Source organism: Hylobates moloch, unplaced genomic scaffold (assembly GCF_009828535.3).
Source record: "Hylobates moloch isolate HMO894 unplaced genomic scaffold, HMol_V3 SCAFFOLD_14, whole genome shotgun sequence".
Lineage (NCBI taxonomy): Eukaryota > Metazoa > Chordata > Mammalia > Primates > Hylobatidae > Hylobates > Hylobates moloch.
Window position 1 is genome coordinate 92,079,083 of NW_026652289.1, and position 26,637 is coordinate 92,105,719.

Sequence of the window (26,637 nt, forward strand, 5' to 3'; positions counted from 1 at the left end):
TGCCTAGGTTTTCTTCTAGGGTTTTTATGGTTTTAGGTCTTACATTTAACTCTTTAATCCATCTTGAGTTAACTTTTGTATAAGGTGTAAGGAAAGGGTCCAGTTTCAGTTTTCTGCATATGGTTAGCCAGTTTTCTCAACACCATTTATTAAATAGGGAATCTTTTCGCCATTGCTTGTTTTTGTCACGTTTGTCAAAGATCAGATGGTTGTAGATGTGTGGCATTATTTCTGAGGCCTCTGTTCTGTTCCATTGGCCTATATATCTGTTTTGGTACCAGTACCATGCTGTTTTGGTTACTGTAGCCTTGTAGTATAGTTTGAAGTCAGGTAGCATGATGCCTCCAGCTTTGTTCTTTTTGCTTAGAATTGTCTTGGCTACATGGGCTCTTTTTTGGTTCCATATGAAATTTAAAGTGTTTTTTTCTAATTCTTTGAAGAAAGTCAGTGGTAGCTTGATGGAGATAGCATTGAATCTATAAATTACTTTAGGAAGTATGGCCATTTTCACGATACTGATTCTTCCTATCCATGAGCATGGAATGTCTTGTCTTCATCGAAAATCTGCCAGGTGACCTTGGGTGATTCATTTCATCTCTCTGGGATTTAATGTCCTCATCATGGGATAGAGCCATTAGGGTTCCACACAGGTGTCCAAGGAGCAGCTGAGTAGGTGAACACTGTGGACCTCCATCTCTGCTCTCATCAGATCAGCTGTGTTTTTCTCTGTCTAAATATCTGTCATTGACCTTATGTTTTGTTTGAATAAAAGAGGTTAAGATCATTTATTAATTGTTAAACATTACTGATTTAGATAGCTGCCAAAATCCTTTCCAGCAACAACATTCTTTGACCTAGTCATCATAATTTTCACACCCATTTTCATAACTATTTCCCAAACTATTCAGACCATGTTCTGCTTGAATTGGAGGCTGCCACCAAGTGGACTTGAGAAAAGGTGGGAGCCCCAGAAAGATAATAAATAAGTTTATCTGTCAGGTTTTGGCATGTGGCTGCAGCAGACTCAAAAAGCGATTTTGAGTCTGAAAAATGCATACTACTAATCTACCCCCAACTTCGTGCCCTCTGCAAGTGAGGACTGTAGCTCCATGTTGGCACACTCTGAAACCCTCTATGTGTTCTGCAGATGGCAGATTTTCCTGGGTCTTTCTTGCCCTTTATGACAGCCAACATGGACAACCAAACATGTGAGTGAAGACACCTCCAGATGATTTCAGTCCCAGCCACCAGGTCACCATTAGCCTTTGAGTCTTGCTAGCTGAGGCCCCAGACATCACAGTGCAGAAGAAAGCTGTCTTTTCTGTATCCTCTTTGAATTCTTGACCCATGGGAAGCGTAAGCAAAATAAAGTGTTTGTTTTCTGCTACTAAGTCTTAGGATGATGTGTTACTCAGCCATAGTAACTGTTGTGTCCCTAGACCTCTTCAGCTATAGGTTAAAACGAAGTGTTAATAACTTTAATACACGAAACGTCTTGCTTTTACACCCACTGATTCACACAGGCCTTCTGCCACAGTCTACATGTTTGTCTCCTCCAAAAATTCACATGCTGAAATCTAATCCCCAACAGTATTAAGAGGTGGGACTTTTGAGAGGTGATTAGGTGATGAGGGCAGAGCCCTCGTGAATAGGATTAGTGCCCTTATACAAGAGGCCCCAAGGAGCTTGTTTGCTCCTTTCACCGTATAAGGATTGCAGTGTGATAGTGCCATCTGCAAAGCAGAGAGCAAGTCCTCACTAGAAACCGAATCTGTTGACACCTTGATCTTAAACTTTCCAGCCTCCAGGACTGTGAACAATAAATTTCTGTTGTTTATAAGTTACCCATTCTATTGTTTATAAGTCTTGTTGTTGATATTATTTTGTTATAACAACCTGAATAAATGAAGACACCATCCAATCCCTCCAAAATCTTGGGTTCTCCAAGGGAATCCCAGGACCTTTTCTCTGGCTTCCTTTCAAACATCTGTTGATGACCAATCTTGTCCCCTGGGCATTCACAGTGGCCCGTGGCCAGCCGCAATAAACTTAAGAATTGGAGCTTCATTCCAGCAAGTAAAGTTCTGCTTCCCCTTCTTTAGGCCTTCAGTGAATTAAAATTCTGGCGCCAGACCCTTATTTGCTCTGATTGCTACCTGTTCATGGTTTTCCCTAATACTCCTATCATCACTGAAGATCCTTGCTGGACCACTGTGATAACAATCACCACCTATCTCAGCCAAATTCCACATAACACCTGTGTGACTGTACCTTCCTCCTGCTGGGCACAACCTGTCAGTCTAGACCTTCCTCCGTACTATCCTGAAAATCTGCCCAAGTTGTCTGAGCCTCCCCAGTGGGTGTATGCTCAGGATCTTGGCCTCACAATCTGGCCTGTCTGAAACCAGCCAAGCCCTGGCTCTGGCTCCATGCTGAGCCCCTAATAGATAAAATTGTAACTATAGTGCCCATAACCTATGTTTTACTTCAGTAGTCATTAGTGGCCAGTAGTTGTAGATGTATCCCAGACTGGCTCATCAGAAATGGGGAAGGGAAAACTTTGACCTTCATTCCTTTGTTTATGACTCAGACTCTCCTCTAGCTTATAAAGCTCCCCAGCCTCTGCCTAGCAAATACAAAACCACCATCTGCTAGCTCACGAAGTACCAAAGACAGGAAGCTGGCATCTTGGCTTGGGTTCAGATTTGCTGTGTAATTTTGAGAAGCCACTCTTCTCTTGTCTGTATTGGGGCTAATACCATCTACCTTCCAGAGTTGTTGGGAGACTCAATGTGCTGTTAATCTCTACAATATCTGGAAAGTTACAGCTACCATTGATTATCAGAAGAAAAGCTTATTTTCAACAGCCAATTACAAACATACATGGAATCCAGAGAATTATGCAAAACAGGTTTTATTATCTCCCATCCAGTTGCCCATTTGCCCATACAGACCCAGACCTGGATGGGTGTCTGTTATCTCCTGGATCTCCACTCTTTTCCCTTTTATTTCCCTCTGCCTCTCACCCAGCGAACCCTGGCCCCATGTTTACCAGGAGCCACACCATCTAACCATGGTGACAGTTTTCCTAGCTCCAGTATGATAGGACGTGTGAATGCAAGGTTTCTCGATCCTGTGATGACAGTGACATGCCAGCAAAGCTTAAAAGAAACCTCAGACCGTTCTGTCAATCTTCTTGGCCCCATGAGCTACTTCCCGCCGGCATCTCAGCACCCTCCATCTCTGTTGATATTGTCTCCCTCCATGTGCAACTGGCAATCACATAGGTCCATTTCACCCCAGCACACTGGCATGGGGCCCAGACTGACCACTGAGAGCTTATCTTAAAGGATTGCCAAAATGTGAGGTGAGAAAGGAGCTCTGTGTGCAAGGACACCATCTAGGTCTGGAACTACTAGTGCCATGTTGATGGCATATGGGAAGAATTGGTCTGCGGATGAAGCCAATACAGAGGGGTGGCAAGAGTGATGGGAAGTATTTGAGTTTTGCTTCCATAGAAGAAGAGCCTGAGATGGGGATTTTCATTCAACCTATTTATTAAGAAATTAGTTTCAAAAAAAAAGTATGAGTGTGCATTGTGGGGGCAGGTGAGGAAAGTAGGCTAGGACAAGAAATTAAGCTAAGTAAGGATGTGGTCTCCACTGGGGTCCAGCTTTTGCCTGATCTCACAGAGAACTCTGGAGCAAGCATTGCTCCTCAGAGTTGGTCATGCTTGTGGTAAGGGAACCAGCCTTTTGTACCTCAAGTTGGTCAGTTAGTGACTGAGCTACTCCAGAAATAAAGAGGTAATGGGGCAGTGGGGTGAGAAACAACTTCCAAGGTAGAAGAGGAGGCCATGAGCTGTCAAGGGTCAATACTGACTGTACTGAGGGAGTATGCACTGCTGGCTCATGTGGATCTGGTGGAATATCAAGAGTGTCTACTGTAGGGAAAGAGAAAGTCCTGGTGAAAAATTCAGGGACTAAGGACCTGAGCTTTGGAGTCAAAAGCTCAAAAGCTTTGGGTTCACATCACATTTCCTACACTTGCTGCCTGTATCATCCTGGGGAAGTTACTTAGTTTTTGCACCACAGTTTCTTTATTTGTCAAGGGGGGATACTAGTAATACCTACCTAATGAGAAAATGTGTGTAAAGCACCTAGGAGAGTGCTTGCCATGTAGAAAGAACAGTGCTGTGTCCCTGCAGTAGAGAAAGGCAGACCCTAGGAGAGTCAGTTCCCAGGACATCTGATGAACTCACACTGGGCCCCAAAGCCTGCTCTGTTTCTACTGTATATTGAATGTGAGAAATGAAGTAAACAACAAAAACATCCAGGACTCATGCATTACTGGGGCTGGATATTACCAGGAACAAGTGTCTCTGGAGAGGCACTTTTCTGAGACACTTAGCAGAAGCAGGAGTGGGGAAAAGCAGAGTTGTTCACTGGGCATTCCCCGGAGTGATTTCTGAGGGTTCATTTCTAAAGGCAAATACAGTAAACTGCCCCACTAAGGAGTGACCCAGTGTACCAGAGGCTCTGGAAATATGCAGATGGAATTTCTGGGATTCATGATCTTGCAATGTGTTGTTTTCCCTTTTGTCAAGCGGTAGTCCCAAGGGGACTGGCAGCAAGCTTTTCTCAGTACCATAGATAAGCAAAGAACAGCTGAAAGAGGCTCTCTTGTCAGTCCCCAAGGTACAGGCGGTCAGCTGAGAGTCCTGGCAAAGCACACAAAGGGACACAATTGGCATTTACACTAACGATGCGACGGAGCTCTAATCCTCTGCCCTTTGACCCTGTACTATATTCCGATAGGTCAGAGCATCCTTGCTTGGCTTCCCTAATGCACATTATCTTCTCTGGTCAATAAAATTCCCCTCTGTCTCTGCACTGACAATAGATGTGAAGGTCAGATCGCCCCCTCCAGCTGCAACAGTGTCTGAGCTGTCAGTGGGAATTTAAATTAAGGATATAGGTAATCATTTCATTGCCTTTAGGCAAAAATGGAAGATTTGTTGCTCTGGCTGCAATCAGATTCTCAGAAGAAGTGAAAAGATCTCTGGGCTCCCAGGGGAAAATATTTTAAAGTGCCTGATGGGCTAAAGCACACGGTGGCCTCACACAGCAAATCTCCCAAGAGAAAGAAGCTATCCATTACATATTTCTTGTTGCAAGCCACCTTCTTTCTCAGCTTTCACTATCAAACACTGTCACATCTAGTGGACGGGCAAAGTCGTAATTGGAGTGAAATGAATTTTGAACAAAAAGAGGTTCAAGAAAAGAAAGGCAAGCGTAAATAAAGGAGTGGCTGAAGATCCGGGAGGAAGGGAAGCTGCATGTAGGTCTGGGGGCCTGAGGCCTAGGCCAACTTTGGAACTTTACTGCTGACCAGTTCTGGGACCTTGGGTAGGTCCATTAACCTCTCTGGGACTCAGTGTCCTTATCAGCAAAATGATTTGATTGAGGTTAAAAGTCCTCTAATATCCTTTCTGGTTCCAGTATTTCCTGAGCTTAGAAGTCATTTTGGCTTATAGCTGTTTAGGGTACACTAGTCTCATTTTAGAAAGACAGGGGATAAGAGATGTGGTTTACCCTCAGAATCCTCAAATCCTATAAAGTTGAACTGGAATGGAGCTCCACAGATTATCCTGTCCAACCTGCTTATTTTGAAGACGGAAAAACTAAAGTGACTTTTCTACTTGGTTTTTTAAACCCAAAACTTTCTCTTGATCTTTTTTCTTTCTATCCTCTTTTCTTAGCTCTCTTTTCTTGACCCTTCTTTTAGATTATTGATGGAAGATCTTCAAATTTAGTTCCAACTTTTTCTTTAAAGGCAGTGAGAAATAGAGAAAAGGATTAGGAAGAGAAGGAAGCTAATTCACACTTCTTTGAAAAGAGTCAGAAGGAGATTCCAATTGTGGACTTTATACACAATTTCCAGGACCATTAGAGATTTAATTGCAAAAATCCAAACAACTTAGTACTAGATGCAAATACACACACACACACACCACACACACACACACACACACACACATATAGAACCTTGTTATGGGTGAGAATATGATGCTTAAGGTAGAAAAAATGAATAGACCAATATATTACAGTCACATAAAAATTAAGAAGAATTGTACACTCAAAATACCTGCACAAAATTATATGTCAAAAGAAAGTCATGAAAAAAATGTGCAATTCATGGAAAAGATAGAGTCAGTCTTCTTAATACATGACGTTTTCTTACAACTTAATATGAAAAATATGAACACATAGTAAAAAGAACAAAATATATAAATTGGCAAGTCACAGAAGAAATAAAAATACTCCACCTCAATAAATACAAATAAATACCAACTTAAAAAAATTGTCAGATATGTTTCACTTATGAAGTAGACAAGTTTATATTACTTTCACTTTTTATAGTGACAACAGCTCACTTTGGTAAATGTAAAAATCTCCTGGTGGAAGTGTAAATGGGGTGTTGTTGGTAACATGGCCTCACATGTAACGCTCTTTAAAACTGAGAACACCCTCTAACGTAGAAATCCCACCTCTAGGAATTCCATATATAGGAAACAATCCAAGAAAATAGTCAGGGATGCCTTATTAGATCCCCTTTCAGCAGCTTCTGTAGAGTGAAGTTCCCCCTGAGCCTAGGGGTAAATGCAAATCCACAGGGCTGCCCAGAATAGACAAGGCTACATCTCTACTCTTTACCCTAAGCTTACCAATAACACCATGAGTGACCCTGCATATTGGTTTATTCAGTCTGCCATTGCAAAATACCACAGACTGGGTGGCTTAAACGAAAGAAATAAAGTTTCCCACAGTTCTGGAGGGTCAAAGTCCAAGATTTCTGGTTTCTGGTGAGGCCTCTCTTCCTAAATTGTAGACAGTTGCCTTCCTACTCTTTACACACACACGCGTGCACACACACACACACACACACACACACACATATCTCTTATGTCTCTTCCTCTTGTTATAAGGACATCAGTTCTATTGGATTAGGACCCCACCCTTATAACTTTATTTATTCTTAATTACATCCTTAAAGGTCCTATCTCCAAGTCATTGTGGGAGTTAGGACTTCAACATATGAATTGGCAGGGGGAGGGCAATATTCAGTTCATAACACTCTAAGTGAGCCTATTTATTTGCTCATTCAATTGTTCATTTAGCATTTATCAAGCAACTATAATTGCAAGGCCATATGCTATGTCCGGGATGCGTGCTTGTTATACTTGTCATTCTTCCCTGACCATGGGTTATGTGAATCTGGGCTGAGATTTCTAATATAAATTATCAAAGTTGTGTACTAAAAGACTGAAAGGCAGAAAACTTATTTCTACACTAAAACCTGCACATGAATGTTTGCACCACCTTTATCCATAAACTGCTGAAACTTGGAAGCGGCCATGATGTCCTTCAGCAGGTGAGTGGATAAACAAACAGTTACTTCTACGCAATGGAATATTATTCAGTGATGAAAAGGAATGAGCTATCAAACCACAAAAAGACCTGAAGTAAATGTAAATGCACATTCCTAAATGAAAAAAAAAAATCTGAAAAGTTGGAATCATACAGTATATGATTCCAACTACATGATTTTCTGGAAAAGGCAAAAACTACGGAAATAGTAAAAAGATCAGTGGTTTCCAGGGGTTGGCAGAGAGAGAGAGAAATGGGTGGGGCACAGCGAACATTTAGGGCAGTGAAACTATTCTGTGTGAACCCTAGTGGTGGATACTTCCTAATATACATTTGTCAAAACCAATAGAAGGTACAAAACAAAGAGTGAGCCCTAATGTAAACCATAGACTTTAATTCATAACGACATATCATTATCAGTTTATTGATTACAACAAATACTCCACACTGATGCAGAATGTTAGTAATAGGGAAAATGGGAGGAGGTGGTGAGTGGGTGTAAGGGAACTCTCTAGTTTCTGCTCATTTTTCTGTAAACTTAGAAACTGCTCTAAAAGATAAAGTCTATTAATTTATTTTTTAAAGGCAAAAAATTGAAGGGTAGAAAACATTGTTCTCTCCGCCCTTCCTCTCCTCCATCTACACATACACACTCATTTGCGGTCACTGAAAGGACTTCCAGAAGCTTCAAATCTGAATATTTCAATACCTGGAACCCTGTCTCAGGCCGTTCCTTGGGAACACTCCTTTCCCATTCACCCTGGCTGGACTTTGACTTGGCATGGTTGCTCTGGTAACACTTCTCAGACATTATTCTGAAGGGAAATGCAGCCCCTTAGCAACATTTATTGCTATCACAGTTCAGAACTGGACTGATAAAATGACTCCAGGATAGCTCCTGGTATGGTAAGTCAGCCCAGAAAACACCTTGTGAAAAAGATGACTCCCACCTCCTTAAAGCTGCCTTTGTTCTGTAAATCACTTAGAGAGAGGAGAGTTCTGTCAAGTCACAGTGGAGTTTTGCTTGCAGGTCAGAAGTAGCAGGAAAAAAAGAAAACCGAAGAGAAAATTGCTGAGGGTTTCAAGTTAGCCAATCTTGGGATTTTCTTCTTTGAGTTGTGTAATAGAGGTCCATTGTCTTTTAGAATAGAAAAATCTGAGTCTCAACTTTGATGCTTTATGAATGGGACCAGGAATCTGTTGCATAATATGACGATTAAATTTTCAAAGACTTTTCTATTAGATTCTAATGCCTGCCACTCCATGTGGTCATTAGACCTTCACGTGGGTATCATAAGGCATGGCTCATTTCTCCACGTCCGGATGGCAGCTGTGGGTGCTGGGCTGACCTCGGCTCATCACCCCATTCCCCAGGCCCCACAGCCAGCCCTCGGGATACTGTGTGAGGAAACATGTAGTGCAGTCTGAAAGGATACAGGACAAGGAGCACTGTCCCTCTTCCACTTCTCTCTTTCTTCGACAGGAAAAAAGCATTCGATAACCAATGCCATTCTAGCCTTAAGGGGAGAGAAATAAACCCACTGACAAGCAAAAAAATACTATGTCCAAACTGGCTTTTGGTTATTATAAAGTTACTCTAGGTATTTTGGCCTTTAAAAAATACTGTAATCATAAGAGTCCAAACTTATATTTTAAGTAAGGCCAAACCCTCTTCCCTGTCCCACAACAGACCATAATATATGAAGGCCACTCCCGCCCCTGAAAATGGCATGATTGGAGATGGTTAGGAGGATGTCAGAGGCCAAGCCAAAGTGGCATTTCTCTACCTCTCATGGAAATGGTTATTCTGCTCCCTTGCAAGTGTAAGAGTGCATTACTGTAGCAATAATGCATGAAATGGTATTCTAAGTGGCATTAAATAGTTAATAAACCTCTCTAAGCACCTAACTTTCTTCTGGGGAGGGATTCAGACACCGGGGATAATGGGACCTATAGCTTATTATCTGTACCACACAGACTCCAGATAACCAATGGGAGCTCAACATCTAACCCCTTTATAGTATCACTGCAAATTGGAATGCATTGAGCATTGCCATCTCTAAACTCCTAGTCAAAATTGAAGCTGTGTCTGATCAACTGGAACGACAAGACCATTGAGCAATAGAATCTGTCACTTTGGATCACCATGGCCTGTCTACTCAATCCAGATGGATGTGCCTCAAGTCCCTGACCGCTCGGAGAGTGATGCGCTGTGAAGATGGTGTGGTGGCCAGCTCAGTGATGTCTCAGGCTGATCGTTTCATTGCAAAGACGCCTGACCTTGAATCAAGCCATTTATTCTTAATGTCTGGCAAACAGTGTTCAAATTTTTAAGTATTTGAATTTTTAACCGATGGCTCTCTTCCCCTCCCAATTATATGCCAGAGAAAAAAGAATTATGTCTTAGAAATAATGTTCATCTGTCTCAAGTGCTATGAAGCTAACGCCTTTATGTGAAGGTTTACATAAGGGGAAGAGGGAAGTGCTTTTGTCCATTCCACAGACTTACACAGCTGTCCTGGATAAATTGGCCCTAAATGACCTCTGCCAGAGCCATGGGTTTTCATTCCAGTCTCCATTATCTATTGTCTATTTATCCAGTTTTGCTAGTGGGTGACAGAATGGAAGGGGAGTGAGATTCTGCAGAGACTAAAAGTCTTATGTTCTGCCACGTGTCCTGGCTTCATGGGTCTGGCTTCTTGTGCCAGTCGATTTTATTGACATTATTGTTTGTCCCAGTTTCAGTATGTAATTGGCTAATTTTTTACCTGTGACTGCGAGTCATTTGTTTCTCTTTGATGTTAATTGTATGGAAAGCAGTTGAAAGGAGAGTTCCGTGTTTCTTCTCTAACAGGAAGCATGCTTGAAAGTCACAATAGAGGAAAATGAGAAAATCTGATTTGTCAAATGTACCTTTGGAAGATAAATGACAGTCATTGATTGCGCTAGAAGATTTGATTTCCAAATGATTCCCAGTGCTCAGAAGTGTAGCACAGCACTAACTCCATTCAACATCTCATGGCAGATCAGCAAATGATCAGCTTTCAAACAATAACAAACTCTGATAAGAATATCTGTGGAAAAGGTGACTCGAAGCTCATCCTTCTTGACTCAAAAACTCTCTCTTACTTTTTGTTCACTGAAGGTCTATTCTGATTTGGGAAATATCCAGATGAGGTGTGCCAAGTGTGAAAAACATATGACAATTTTAAACTTTACCTAGGGATGAATTGATGTCACTGAAAATCAATATTTCAGAGACCACAAACGCACAGAAAAACCTGGAGAAACGAAACTAGACTGCTTGAAAGATACTTGTCTTTTATTGTTCATTTGTTTGCCTTAAAAATTTTTACCACCTATAGGATATAACTCTAGAATATGACCCTTTGACTTTTAATATTTTCTATGATCTCCTCCTTCTTAGTTATGCATGTCTTTTCCTGAAGTCTGCCTACCAATACCCTAAGAAGTATCCTGTAAAGATAGTTTCTCCATTCCCCAAGCAATCATACTGGGAAATTTTCAATTAGGAAAACAGTGATTGGAAATTGAACTCTGCAAGTCTATGGAATTCTTTTGAAAATATCTAAACCCAGTCATAATACTTTTCATGTCTCAGATGTAGGAACTTATCATGAGTTGAAGAAGGTATCAATGCTTTAGGGGAAACTTACAGTAATGGAATAACAGCTGGTGGAGTGTATGAGGACCAAGATGGCCATATACAACCACACAATTGAGAGAAGTCCTGTTTTCATTTTCATGAATGATCAGACTTTCACCTAATTATCATATCTAGCCTATTTTTGTTAGTGTTCACACGGTAGATTGAGTGCTTGATTGACTAATGATTTATACTATGCAACTGCTAAAGATCATGATAGTAGCAAACAATGCAACTTGTTTGTTGTGCTAAATCAATCAAAATATTGTTCCCAGTTTTCCTTTAATGGTTTTACTGAAACAAGTTTACATACTCTGCCATTAGCCATCCATCTGACACTTTCCCTTTTGAAGGTATAAAAGAATTTTAAATTTAGGGTTTGGGTAGAGGTGTATGGAGTCACACATATAGAAATCCATTCTTGTTTTCAATAAGGCATTTCTATTAGCTTTGTTCTGTAGATGATTTCTGTAGATTTGATCTAATAGATCTAAATTCTTTTGGATTTGTTTCTGTAGATCTGATATTACTTTGAAATGGAAAGTAACTCTATGAGGGATCACAGTGTGTTTGGCTAGGCTAGACCTAGGACTCAGATATTTCTGATCAATAGAATTAGTAAGGAATACCTTTTACCCTATATATATGTACCCCCTGCATTACATAAGAGCTCAAGAGACTCCTGGGGGCATTATGAGCAAAAACACACTGTGGGAAAGAGATATTAATCAGTCACAAAAATGAGTTTATAATTAAAAACTATAATTAGCACCATTACCGACTGAACTACAGAGGATCAAGAAAGACTTTCTGGATAAATGATGTTTAATTAACAGCTAAAGAAGATATAGGAATAATTGGCTGAAGAGGTACAGTTTGAGGATAGAGGTATATGAGCAGAAGAAAGAAACTACGTGAGCAAAGGCCTTATAGTAGGAAGGGAGTATAGAGCATTTAAAAATGTGGAGAAGTCTACTGTGCTCTCCAGGACTAGGAGAGGATGACAAAAATGGAGACTGATGGGCAGGCTCAAGATGTCTGGGAGACAGAATATACAGGCTTGGTGAGGGACATCATATGGTAGGAAGGTAGGTGAGGCAGATCATTCCCAGCTTTCTCACTTGCATAACTGGATGGCTGTGATATTTAATGGGCTACAGAACCCTGAAAGAGGACTAATTTTGGAGGGAGTATGAATTTGTTTTGGGATAAGTTAAACTTGAGATGCTCGTGGGGCATCCAAGAGAAGATGCCATGTAGGTAATGGCCTATACGGTTTAGAACCGAAAGACAAGATATGGACTATAGATATGTATTTTGATATGACTGGCACATGACTAGTAATTAATGGCTTAGAACCCAAAGACAAGATATGGATTATAGATATATATTTTGATATGACTGGCACATGACTAGTAACTAAAGTAGAGGACATGAATAAGTTTCTTAGGAAGAATATAGAGAATTAAAAGGAAAGAGGGCTAGGGTTCAATCTTGAAGAACTCAAATATTAATGGTCAGCGGAGTGAAATATTCAAGAAAAGGCTTTAGACAAAGAAATCGGATAGCTAGAAGGAATATAAGAAGGGTGTGCTATCACAAGGACCAAAGAATAAGAGAGCTTCAAGAAAAAGGAGTATGGACGACAGTGGAAGGATTGACAATAGATGAAATACAAAGGGCATTGAAAAAATATCCATTGTACTTGGTGACCTGGAGGCCATTATCAGAACTGCTCTCTAAGCCAATGGGGTCAGAAACCAGCCTGGGACAGGTGAAGGAAAGGGACAGAAAGTAGGGAAACAGAAACCTCAGGTAGAGAAAACCTTGTCAACTTGTAAACCCTTGCGGGGATTCATAGGAATAATTAAGGAAGGAGATTCTGTAAAAGTGTCAAAAGCTAGTGAAAACTTAGACCGGTGAGAACTAGGTGTGAATGTTGATATTAATTGTATCTGTACTGACTTCTTGTTGAAGCTTGATTAGTATTCCACAAAAGCCAATAAGCCTTAAACGAGGGACCCCTAACCCCTGGGCCAAGGACTGGTATTAATCTGTGGCCTGTTAGGAAAGAGGCTGCATACCAGGAGGTGAGCAGCAGCCAAGCAAGCCTTACTGCGTGAGCTCCACCTCCTATCACATCAGCGGTGGCATTAGATTCTCATAGGAACATGAACCCTATTTTGAACTGCACATGCAAGGGACCTAGGTTGCATGCTCCTTATGAGGACCTAACGCCTGATGATTTGAGGTGGAACAGTTTCATCCTGAAGCCACCCCCCACCCCGACTTCCAGGGAAAAATTATCTTCCACGAAACCAGTCCCTGGTCCCCAAAAGGCTGGGGACTGCTGCCTTAAACAATTAACCAAAATACGATCAGATCACATTTTGTCATCTTAAAAACGAAATTAAGTCATAGAGCACAGCAAACTAATTGATTACTTGGCACTTGGCCTATAAATAATTGATCCAGGCAAACATATAGTTTTGGCTCCGAGTTGCCTCCCTCATAAGCACAGACATCCATCCATACACGGAGGCATTTAATCCTGGCTAACATATAAGAAGGTAAAAAAAAGAGGTGTCTTTGTGAAAAGGGTGCCCACAGTGGCCGGCAAGTAAAACAAATGATTAAAAAGCAAGCAACTGTGGAAAATTAGAGGTAGTGTGGCCCCTCCAGTTGGGGCAGCTGCTACTCTGTTTGAGCTGATTGTATTCATAGGAGATGCCAGATATCCAGAGTTCTATGTGAAATCTGCTAATAGACATAATATGTCAACATTTGAAAGGTATTTCTAGCCTATGGCCTGCCAATTTGTGACTCCTGTTGTAGAACTACAAACTTAAATTTAGTGGATGTTTTACAAGAACTTGCTAACTGCAAATGCCTATACAGGCTCATGGAGAAGTAGAAATGTCATGGCCCAGATCTCCGAGAGGTCATTACCAAGGAGAGAGGCATCTCTACTTCTCCATGAACCTGTATAGCCATTTGCAGATAGCAAGTGCTTGTAAAACCTTTAAACTGGAATGAGCAGTTAATTTTGGCTGGAGAGAGGGCCATCACAAGACTTCATGAAGGTGACACTTGTACTGGGCTTTGAAGAATTTCAATGGAGAGGAACGGAATCAGAGGAATAAATAATTTCTCAGCAGTACGCCAAATCTTCTGTTACAGTATGTAGTGTAACCTTCAGAATCAAAACAAATGCCAGCACAAGGCACAATTTTTCTAGGTTCAAAAAGCTTTGTTTTGACATGCTAACAGCCCCAGTGCAGATAGAATCACTCTATTAAAGAGGTGATTACTTAGCAAATGACATCATCTGGTAATTTGCTTGTTGCTCTTAATGGTAAGAGTAGCAACCAACACATGCATTGCTTTATAGTTTACCTACAGCTTTTATACCATCTCATTCAGGGACGCAATTTAGCCAAGATGCTCCCAAGCCTGGATGGCGATCTGGTGTCATTTTCGATGCCATGCGGGGACTCCTTGTAAACAGTCCCAGGGCTACTCTAGTTCTGTTTTCTTTGGACACTGTCTAGATCCTTTCCATGGAAGAGGCCAGGCATTTTTGCACTCATTGAAAATATTCTTTCAAGTAAAATATAGTGTGTGGTGGGGAAGGGGAGGAACCCACCCAAGTTCAGGTTCACAGGAGCAACATATTTTTATTGGCCCTGAATCTCTGAGCCTTCATCTCACTCCTGTGGCAGAATGTTAGCCTGTGAATTCCCTGAGTCGTGCAGAGGGCAGTGTTGAGTGGGACAACTCAGGGATGACATAGTTCTTGTCCTGCTATCCTGCCTTCTTCACCTCTGTGGTAGCTTCTGTCCCACAGGGTCAATTCCTGACAGGTATAGCTATGTGCAGGCCCTTCTCAGGGTTTTCTGAAGAATATTGCAAGAAGCCTTTTCTGGAGGAAAAAATGTTTATTTCTTCATTCTAGTGGCTACAAGAACCTACTAGGAAGGAAACAGCAGGAGCACCTTGGGTTCAAAGTAACTGCTTCTTGTGTTTCATCATGACAGCAGAAACAGGTTGGTTTAAAAAAACAAAATTGGGACCAGTACCAGTGGCTCATGACTATAATCACAGCAGTTTGGGAGGTCAAGGCAGGAGAACTGCTTGAGGCCAAAAGTCTGATACCAGCCTGGGCAACATAGCAAGACCCTATCTCTACAAAAATAAAAAAATTAGCTGTGCACAGTGGTGCACACCTGTAGTCTCAGCTACTGAGGAGACTAAGTGGGGAGGATCAGTTGAGCCTAGGAATTCAAGGCTGCAATGAACTATGATCCTGCTACTGGACTCCAGCCTGGATAAAGAAGTGAAACCCTGTTTCTAAAAACAAACAATAAAAATGTGGACATTGACAGGTGGTCTTTTCACACAGAATGTAAGCAGAATGGTGATTCTTAGCAGCAACTTTAATAACATCTGAAATCGAGCCCCCTTGCTCTCAGTCCCCACCCCTTATCTCAATGGTTCTCAAACATTCAAACATTTCTGTGCCCAAAACAGCCACCTAAGCATTGTAATAAATGCAAACTCCTGAGACCCAGTCCAAAGAGACTGACTCACGTGGTCTAACATGAGCCTCTAAAATCTGAATTTCTAATGGGAATTTCAGATCATTCTGAATCAGGTGACACTTGACTTTGAGAACCACTGGTGAGAACCACCTATTTTTCCAATCACTTCCCACTGCTAAGATTTATTCAGCACCATGAACTGGTAGAAATGAAGTAAACCTATCAGAAGAGTGACAGGTGTAGAGTCTCTTGTGCCCAGGGGCTCCCATTCAATGTGAATTGTATTTTATAATATACCAAGAGCCCCCAAACACAGAAGTGACCTGGACCTCTCTCAGCATCTGTAGAGGAAGCATTTTAGAAAAGCAGAAAATAAAAGGTAAACTTTCAAAACTGTTGCTTTGTAGAATTTTAAATATGCACCACTAAACTAGAGTCATTTATTTTGTCTCAGAGTCTCAGACTTAGCATGGCTGAATTGCTTCCCAATTATACCATAGTACAACACGAATTTATCTACCTTAAGATGAGGAAAATAACTTTTCACTCTCAAAAGCTGAGCCAGAAGAAAGGCCTTTCTCTAGTGATCACTAAGCTGAGCTGTCTCTGGACAGATTGTAATAAAACATTCATTCAGTTGGAAGCTCTAGAACATTTGCTTACACTTGCTGCATGTTTACCATCTATTTATGCTCTCTCCGTCTCTCTTTTCTCTTCCCTTCTCTTTCTCTCTCTGTCTCTCTCTCTCTCTCACACACACACACACACACACACAGAAACACACACACATACACACACACACAACTAATCTTTCAATTGATGTAGTTGGTGCATCAATGATATGAGCCATTTCCTGCTGCTGATCCCATGACTTCCAGAATTCTAGAGGGCAACTCATTCCACTATGTTTTCTTAGCAAATTCCACAGGGGGACATCCATGGTGGGTATTTAGCAGAGCTGCATAGGTAATGGGATGCTGGGCAATTTTTGTCAAACTAGTTGTTTTTGGTTGACTTATCTATAATACTGAGGGAGCTACATAATGTTATCTGTTTGTAAATAATTGGAAATACTTCCTGAGCTTGCAGGGGAAAATGCTTTATGGCTAAATGGTGGCGATTCCCCTGGTAGTTTAGTTATAAATCTCCTTGCTGACCTCAAACTGATATCTACCTTTTCTCATCCTTTTTTTTCTCCCTAGAGGAGGAAAAGCAAATAAACGAAACCACACTTGTTAGAACACAATAGTTTGTTAAGAGTGAGGTAGATTAGCTGGTAATTAGTGTTGTTTTAATCAAATAGGATGCAAAGATGAAACCCATGGGATGTTATTTACCTGCAGAGGAAATAAACTTAGAGGAAGAGATTTGTACAAAGGGGAGAGATTTTTGTATTGTGGTTCAGTAAGAGCTGTTTTTTAGGATTATAACCAATTTGGAGACCAAGGGTATTTAGACAATTTTTAAAAATTTAATTCCTGGGGTCAATTAAAATAACAATCCTTTGCATTTGTGTTATGCTTTACAATTTACAGAATGTCTTAAGGTAGTTAAGTTTCAAGTTTTTCTTTCTCGGTATCCTACCTTCAGCCATCAAAGTGGGTGGCCTTTATCCCATTAACAGCAATTACGTAAGATAGATGTCCCTAGATGAAATCTTACAGTTCTTTTAAATGAGTTTCTATGGGAAACAGTATCTTAAAAATATTTGTTAATTTTAATTAAAATACTTTCTTTATATTGGTGTACACTTTCCATTGTGAAATTTTTTAAAATCTGCCGCTTGAAAACTATATCTGGCTATATTTTGAGCCCAAACCAGTGAAGATAGAAATAAAGCCACACTTTTCAGAAGCCCTCTGCTTCCTCATAACTCTGAGGGACAGGTAGTGGAAATTATGAGCACACTGGTAATTTCCAATCTGGGGAAGGGAATTGGCATTGGAACATGCATCTATTAACCATGAAATGGACCTGACTCACAGTGTTAAGTAGCAGCAAATTCCACTGAGGGACACCCATGGTAAGTTCTTAGCAGAGCTGCATAGTTAATGGGATGCTGGGCAATTGGATGCTAGAAAGGAGCATCCTGTGACAGAGCCTCAATGCAAAGGCATGGATCCCTTTGTGTCCATCCTGTGTGATGCAGTTGCCTTCCAGGACTGAGGGGATCAGAGGAGCCTGGTAGCCCAGAGTGGCAGGGGTTGGGGAGTGGGGTGGAGAGGCGAAGAAAAGCAGCAGCCCACTAGTTTTGGGGACCCCAAATAGGAGTGTGTTTTCTGTGAAGAAAAATGAAAATTATTATTGTTATAGGTAGTTAGCCATGAGTGGGGCAGAGAGAGCCCTCCCCTGACCCACTAGAAATGTTGGGTGATGGTTCGGCAATTATTGCATTGCTGCTCTAAAATTGATAAATTGGAAGCCAAAGCCAGGGAGAGGCCATTTCCTGAAGGTCTGCACCTGTTAACATGTTAACTAAAGGCAGATCCCAGGGAGAAGCAACTTCCTGGGCACGCACATTAAGAGATAAAAATGGTGAAGTATGATCTTCCGGGTACACTCCACCAGAAAAAGGAAGGAAGCCTCACATGGGCATGCATAAAATTCCCTAAATACACTGTGTGTGCTCAATTCCCAAAGGTAAGGAGGGCACCGCGCATGTGGAAAGCCCTAAGGAGAGAATCATGGGGAAAAAGTGAGTCTATACAATCCCAGGATCAAGGCTAAAGGCACTTCTTTTCTCTCTTTGACCTTCAGGTGCTCACTCGGCTCTCTTCCAAGGGTTCTTTCCTTTCTTTCCTGTTCTAAAGCCTTTTTAATAAACTTCCACTCCTGCTCTGAAACTTGCCTCAGTCTCTTTTTTCTGTCTTATGCCCGTCAGTCGAATTCTTTCTTCTGAGGAGGCAAGGACTGAAGTTGCTATGGGCCCACATATATACGCTGCGGGTAACTCGGGGTAACTCGAATCTCTGCCACTGCTAAGTATATGAGGTTTTGTAAAAATTCGAAATAGGCGATAAGAAGTAAATAAGATAGAACTGGGACCACAAAAGGAGAAATCAGATCTAGACATAAGTGTATTTTGCTGAGGTCACCCATGCTCTTCATTTAGAGAAAATTAGCTTTAAAATCACAATGACAAGAGTTCATAGAAACCCATTTCCCAACACTCTCTGCCCATGTTTCTCTGTCTTGTTCTGGTAGCACAGGTTGGCAGTCAACTCAAGACAGGCAGTTATGGTGGCAGACACATTCCAGATGGAAAGATCATTTTGTTTCTAGACACTGTAACAAAGGCTTTGGCAGTTGGTGAGCAACCCTCCTGCTGGGAGCAGGTGTCTTCCCTCTGACAAGATTGCATTTCATACAGAAGAGCTTGAAATGGACTGTAACTGGTATCAGGTTGAACAAGTTGGGATTTTGAAAAGGCTTGGCTAACCAGCTTGAGATGAGGAACAATGACATGGGAAACGAATTACTTGTTTGCTAATGTCACAATAATTCAGCCATTCATCTTGAGTGGAGCATGCAGCATTAAGTCTCCTCACTGCCAGCCTCATGTTCTAGTCACTAAAGGCTCAATGGAAATTGTTGGCTGGGAGGACACTGAGTTAGACACACGCACACACACACACACACACACACACAGCCCCACACCAAAACATACAATACTGTCCTCAGGATCGGAAATTTTGGAAAATAATTCCATCATGTGAGCTAGTATTTTCCCTTAGTGGACTGTACCAGATCTCTAAAATATGAGTTTATTCCCTTTGAGTTAATGTTTTCTGCAAACAATTTGACACTATAAAATATCTTTAGAATAACTACTCAAACACCCAATGTATTAGTCCATTTTCACACTGCTATAAAGATACTACCTGAGACTGGGTAATTTATAAAGGAAAGAAATGTAATTGACTCACAGTTCTGCATGGCTGCAGAGGCCTCAGGAAATTTAGCAATCATGGCAGATGGCAAAGGAGAAGCAAGTACCTTCTCCAAAAGGCAGCAGGAGAGAGAAAGAGAAGGGGGAAGTGCCAGACACTTATCAAAAAATCAGATCTCATGAGAACTCCCCCACTATCAGGAGAACAGCACTGGGGAAACTACCCCCATGATCCAATCACCTCCCGCCGGGTCCCTTCTTTGACATATGGAGGTTACAATTTGGATTATAATTTGAGATGAGATCTGAGTGGGGCACAGCCAAACCATATCACCCGACAACAATAAAATGGCTAACTAGTAATAGAATCGCACAATGAATGAACAATTATAAATATATGCAACAATATGGATGATTCTTACAAGCACAAGACTGAGCAAAAGAAGTCAGACCCCAAGAAGGGCATACTACGTCATTCCATTTATAAGAAGTACACAAGAGGAGATACTAGTATATGTGGTTGGAAGGCAGGAAATAGTTATTACTCTGGGGATTGGAGAGGATAGTCCAGTGACTGAGGGGCCAGAGAAGGTGCTAATAATGCATGGTTTCTTGATGTAGGGTTGCTTACATGAATGCATCCAGTTTGTGATGATTCATCAAACCAAACACTTGTATGCACTTTCCTTGATGTACGTTCTTTTAAAGTTAAATTATTAAATATTCTTATCACATCAGATTTCTGATAAATAAAATCATGTTTTACTTTTTTTTTGAAATTTGGGATATTCATCTGCTGAACTGCAGTAAAAGGATAAATTAGACTTTAGATCTTGTTCTTTATGTGTGATGGCTTTGTCTGTGGTTTAGAGAGTCTTGGATTATGAACAGACTTGAGACATGAGGCATCTGAATCACGCAATGAGTGTCTTATGGGTTAACTTTAAACATGTTTTCAATTCCCTCCCCAATCAAATTCTAACCATGACCTATTTTGGGTTAACCTTAAACTGGAAATGCATTCTACTGCTGTCTCATGTTGAATGTAAAATCCTGCCAGGTGTAAAAAAATAAATTATGTTTTTAAAGTATGTACCTGAGCTTTGGGGACAAAGTTAAATTGAACCCTCCTTTTCCCTAGATTCTTTTACTTTCTCTTGCATACATATTGATCTACCAGACCTTTTTCTCACTCCATAGATTGTAAGTTGCTGCTATAACTTGATTTTTATTAAGTAGTGAGTTGTATCACAAAGCATATGGTGGTAATGAACTTAGATGCATGTTGGCAGTGTTGATGTCGAATCCCAGCTCTTCCACTCTCTTACTGGGATCTTAGGCAAATCATTTCCTCTCTTGGAGTCCTCAGTTTCTTCATTGGTAGAATGAGCCATTTGACCTGAATAATCTCTTAAAGATTCATGGATTAACACAAATAAATAGACAAACATTTGACAAAGTTTTATACACTATAGTAAAAATACCCCCCAGAGCTAAAAATTAAAACAACTGAACCTGTGGAGATAGAGAGTAGAAGGATGGTTTCCAGAGTCTGGGAAGGGTAGTGGGAGGTTGGCAGGGAAGTGGGGATGGTTATTGGGTACAAAAAATAATTAGAAATTATGAATAAAGTCTAGTGCTTAATAGCACAACAGGGTGATTATAGTCAATAATAATTTAATGGTATATTTAAAAATAACTAAAGGAGTATAATTCAGTTGTTTGTAACACAAAGGATAAATGCTTGAGGTGATGAATACCCCATTTATCCTGATGTGATTATTATACACTGCATGCCTGTATCAAAACATCTTATATACCCCATAAATATATATATATACCTACTACCTACCCATAAAAAACAAAAATAATTTTTAAAATCCCACCAGAAGAGTTTCTACTGGGTGATTTTAAGGGGGATAGGGGGTATGGGTAGAGGCGCAGAAAGGCCCTAAATGTTTGCTGGGTTATGGCAAAGAGTTTCCTCACTTATCCCACAATAAAAATTGTTTCAAATAGCATTGGAATGGTAGTGGAAAGTTCAGAAGTTATGACTAGGTTTTTCTCAGACCTCAATTCCACCTTTATCCTTGGGTATTACTTGTTGTTGTCCTTACTTAAAACATGGAGTTCTAATAAACAGAAAAGAAAATAACCCACCAGAATGGAATATGTCAAACCAGACTGACATTTGTCATTCAAAGCCAAGGAAATAAATCTTAACTGAAGCTCAGAAACCGTGTAGTTATAGTGAATCTTTCCCATCAGCTTGCAACTGGGATTCTAGTATCAGGAGAAGCCATATGCCCATCCCCCAGAGGAGGAGTGGTTATGAAGTTCTGGCATGTTTGGGGTTCAGAGAATGCTCTCAACCGGAGTAGATACCAAACTGAGCAATACTGTGTCACAAAGGGGCCATTTTCAGCACTGTAAAATTTCCTTATTTCTTCTACAACTTAGAGCTGGTGTAAGGTATAAGGTTATCAGAAGAGAGGATTTAAGTCCTTCTGAGCACATAATTCCAGCATAACATGAAAACTGTCAAGTTTGGGATGGGAGAAGAGCTGCCACGTCAGATTAGTTCAATTCTTTTCTACCTGGCAACTGTTGACAATTGGCTGCTGTTTGTCATAGATTCATGGAGGACTGAAAAACAAACAAGCAAAGAAACAAAAAACAGTCTTTCTGAACTAAATGCCTCAAGTTTAAGGTCATTTTAAAAGGAAAAGCCTATTTTAATCACCTTGTTTGGAGTTCGGCCCTCTGAAGGCAATTTTAAGGTATCCCATTTAGGCTGTTTATTACAGGAAAAAAAAAAAAGTTGAGGGTAACCAGTTCTTTGATAGCATGTCTATGAGATTTTTCTCTTGACTTCCTTAAAGCTGTCTTTTCTGAGTTAGTGATACTCTCCAGAAGAATTGCCTGTGAAATCGTTGGAATCGACCCAGAATCCACTTCTGGCACATGACCTCACAGAATCTCCTCAAGGCATCTTTTCTGATAGCTGAAGGGAAAGCAACTGAATAGATGGCTTGGACTGCCCTGGGTTGTTATAGTTACTTTAAAAAAAAATTGTCAGATTAGAACCTTGCATGGCCCACTAATGAAACTTACAAAGCCTAATAAGAGAAGATGATTTACCATATCCAAGTTACAATAGCTCATTCAGAGGGTTTTTTGGACAGGGGCAGAAAGACTTTTACTGGCTTATACCTAGGTGAATTAAATCAATTATTCCTGTCAAAAGAAAAACTTTAGACAAAATAAACTTAAAAGGGTTTATTTGAGCAAACAACAGTTCATGAATGGAGCATCGCTCAATCAGAAAGAGGTTTAGAGAACTCCACTGCAGCAGCCTGGGTAGCTGGGAACTTGTAAATGCAAAAGGAGATGCTGTCTGGCCCTCAAAACATATCCTTCTCTTACTAGTTCTATAATAAATGTATAATTCATTCAGAAATGAATTATACATTTGAACATTGCCACCTGAGCTAATCTCACTCAAACTAATTTCAGATACAGGGTCCGAAGATATCCCATATTGTTATTGTTCAATTCTAAAGTTGATAGTACAAATGGTACATTACTAAAAGGGTAGATTGTGTCTGTGTTGGAGAAGAGATGGTATAACTGATGCCTTTATTCCTGTTTAGAGGAAAAAAGACTAAGGAAAACTGAATAGAATTTGAGTCATGTAAGTATGTATAAATATTCAGAGGGCAGTGCTAAGTACCATTGGAGATTATCTATTACTAAAATATTGACATACAGATGCTCCTTGATTTATGATAGGGTAACTTCCCAATAAACCCATCAGAAGTTGAAAATATTATAAGCTGAAAATGTATTTAATACATCTAACCTATGGAACAGCATAGCTTAGCCTAGCCTAGCCTAACTTAAACATGCTTAGAGCACTTACATAAGCCTACAGTTGGGCAAAATCATCTAACAAAAAGCCTGTTTTATAACAAAGTGTTGAATTCCTCATGGAATTTATTGGACACTGTACTGAAAGTGAAAAACAGAATGGTTGTATGGGTATTCAAAGTATGGTTTTTATTGAATGGGTTTCCCTTTCACACAATCTTAAAGTTAAAACATCATGTCAATCTCTGCCGGGTTTTGGTATCAGGATGATGCTGGCCTCATAAAATGAGTTAGGGAGGAGTCCTTCTTTTTCTATTGTTTGGAATAGTTTCAGAAGGAATGGTACCAGCTCCTCTTTGTACCTCCGGTAGAATTCGGCTGTGAATCCGTCTGGTCCTGGACTTTTTTTGGTTGGTAGGATATTAATTACTGCCTCAATTTCAGAACTTGTTATTGGTCTATTCAGGGATTCAACTTCTTCCTGGTTTAGTCTTGGGAGGGTGTATGTGTCCAGGAATTTTTCCATTTCTTCTAGATTTTCCAGTTTATTTATGTAGAGGTGTTTATAATATTCTCTGATGGTAGTTTGTATTTCTGTGGGATCAGTGGTGATATCCCCTTTATCATTTTTTATTTATCATTTTATTTGATTCTTCTCTCTTTTCTTCTTTATTAGTATGGCTAGCGGTCTATTTTATTAATCTTCTCAAAAAACCAGCTCCTGGAGTCACTGATTTTTTGAAGGGTTTTTCATGTCTCTATCTCCCTCAGTTCTGCTCTGATCTTAGTTTTTTTTTGTTTGTTTTGTTTTGTTTTTTTGAGATGGAGTCTCACTCTGTCACCCAGGCTGGAGCACAGTGGCGCTATCTCAGCTCACTGCAACCTCCACCTCCAGGGGTTCGTGCCATTCTCCTGCCTCAGCCTCCCAAGTAGCTGGGACTACAGGCACCCGCCACCACACCCGGCTAATTTTTTTTTTATTTTTAGTAGAGACGGGGTTTTATCGTGTTAGCTAGGATGGTCTCGATCTCCTGACCTCGTGATCCACCCGCCTTGGCCTCCCAAAGTGCTGGGATTACAGGCATGAGCCACTGCGCCAGGCCAGTTATTTCTTGTCTTGTGCTAGCTTTTGAATTTGTCTGCTCTTGCTTCTCTAGTTCTTTTAATTGTGACGTTAGGGTATCGATTTAGATCTTTCCTGCTTTCTCCATTTAGTGCTATAAATTTCCCTCTAAACACTGCTTTTGCTTTAGCTGTGTCCCAGAGATTCTGGTATATTGTGTCTTTGCTGTCAGGCCAATATCCCTGATGAACATTGATGCGAAATCCTCAACAAAATACTTGCAAACCAAATCCAGCAGCACATAAAAAAGGTTATCCACCACAATCAAGTCAGCTTCATCCCTGGGATGCAAGGCTGGTTCAACATATGCAAATCAATAAATGTAATCCATCACATAAACAGAACCAATGACAAAAACCACATGATTATCTCAATAGTTGCAGAAAAGGCCTTTGATAAAATTCAACACCCCTTCATGCTAAAAACTCTCAATAAACTAAGTATTGATGGAAAGTATCTCAAAATAATAAGAGCTATTTTTGACAAACCCACAGCCAATATCATACTGAATGGGCAAAAGCTAGAAGCGTTCCGTTTGAAAACTGGCACAAGACAAGGATGCCCTCTCTCATCACTCCTATTCAACATAGTATTGGAAATTCTGGCCGGGGCAATCAGGCAAGAGAAAGCAATAAAGCGTATTCAAATAGGAAGAAAGGAAGTCAAATTGTCTCTGTTTGCAGATGACATGATTGTATATTTAGAAAACCCCATTATCTCAGCCCCAAATCTCCTTAAACTTATAAATAACTTTAGCAAAGTCTCTGAATACAAAATCAATGTGCAAAAATCACAAACATTCATATACACCAATAATAGACAAGCAGAGAGCCAAATGATGAGTGAACTCCCATTCACGATTGCTACAAAGAGAATAAAATAGCTAGGAATGCAACTTACAAGGGATGTGAAGGACCCCTTCAAGGAGAACTAGAAACCACTGCTCAACAAAATAAGAGAGGACACAAACAAATGGAAAAACATTCCATACTCATGAATAGGAAGAATCAGCATCATGAAAACGGCCATACTGCCCAAAGTAATTTATAGATTCAATGCTATCCCCATCAAGATACCATTGACTTTCTTCACAGAATTGGAAAAAACTACTTTAAATTTCATATGGAACCAAAAAAGAGTCTGCATAGCCAAGACAATCCTAAGCAAATGATAGACTGGATAAAGAAAATGTGGCACATATACAACATGGAATACTATGCAGCCATAAAAAAGGATGAGCCCTTTGCAGGGACATGGATGAAGCTAGAAACCATCATTTTCAGAAAACTAACACAGGAACAGAAAACCAAACGCCACATGTTCTCACTCATAAGTGGGAGATGAACAATGAGAATGCATGGACACAGGGAGGGGAGCATCACACACCAGTGCCTGTTGGGGAGTGGGGGGCTAGGGAGGGATAGCATTAGAAGAAATACCTAATGTAGATGATGGGTTGATGGGTGCAGCAAACCACCATGGCACATGTATACCTATGTAACAAACCTACACGTTCTGCACATGTATCCCAGAACTTAAAGTACAATAATAAAAATAAAATGGTCATGCTAAATGCAATGAAGTGTCTTGGATCAGATCTTGGAACAGATAAGGGATACTAGTAGAGAAAGAGTGGTAAAATCTGTAGTTGAGATAATAGAAATGTATTGATGTTAATTTCTTGGTTTTGACAAATGTACTGTGGTATATGAGATGGTAGCATTTGGGGAAACTGGGTAAAGGATATGTAGAAATTTTCTGGGGTATCTTTGTGATTTTTGTGTAAATCTAAAATTGTTCCAAAGTAAAGTTTATTTTGAAAAATGAAAAAAAAATCATGTCAATCATCGTAACTCAGGGACCACCTGTACTTCCTTCTTAACACTGAAAAAAAGCCTCTCCCCTCAGCCCTAAAGTGGCTGCCTCAGCTCTTCCCTGAGGATCCCAGAACTTCCTCACATCCAGAAATTAAAAGGATTTAACTGGCGCAGCAAGGAGCCTCCAGTACACAGCTGGTGCACTATCGCCTTAATCAGGCTACCTGATGAAATCAGGGATCTCCAATAAGCCATGGCCAATGATGATGTATGGATGTGCTATCAATTAATAGCCTGGAA

General features: G+C 40.4%; 1 long non-coding RNA gene across 1 annotated transcript in view; it reads left to right on the forward strand.

The window, feature by feature from the left end:
* Positions 1-8,288: 8,288 nt before the first annotated feature.
* Positions 8,289-26,637, forward strand: part of LOC131381088 (uncharacterized) — a 36,037-nt gene continuing 17,688 nt past the window's right edge. Inside the window, exons 1-2 of the long non-coding RNA XR_009209538.1 lie at positions 8,289-8,336; positions 15,053-15,143. This is a non-coding gene — a long non-coding RNA (uncharacterized LOC131381088). The remainder of the gene's footprint in view (positions 8,337-15,052; positions 15,144-26,637) is intronic.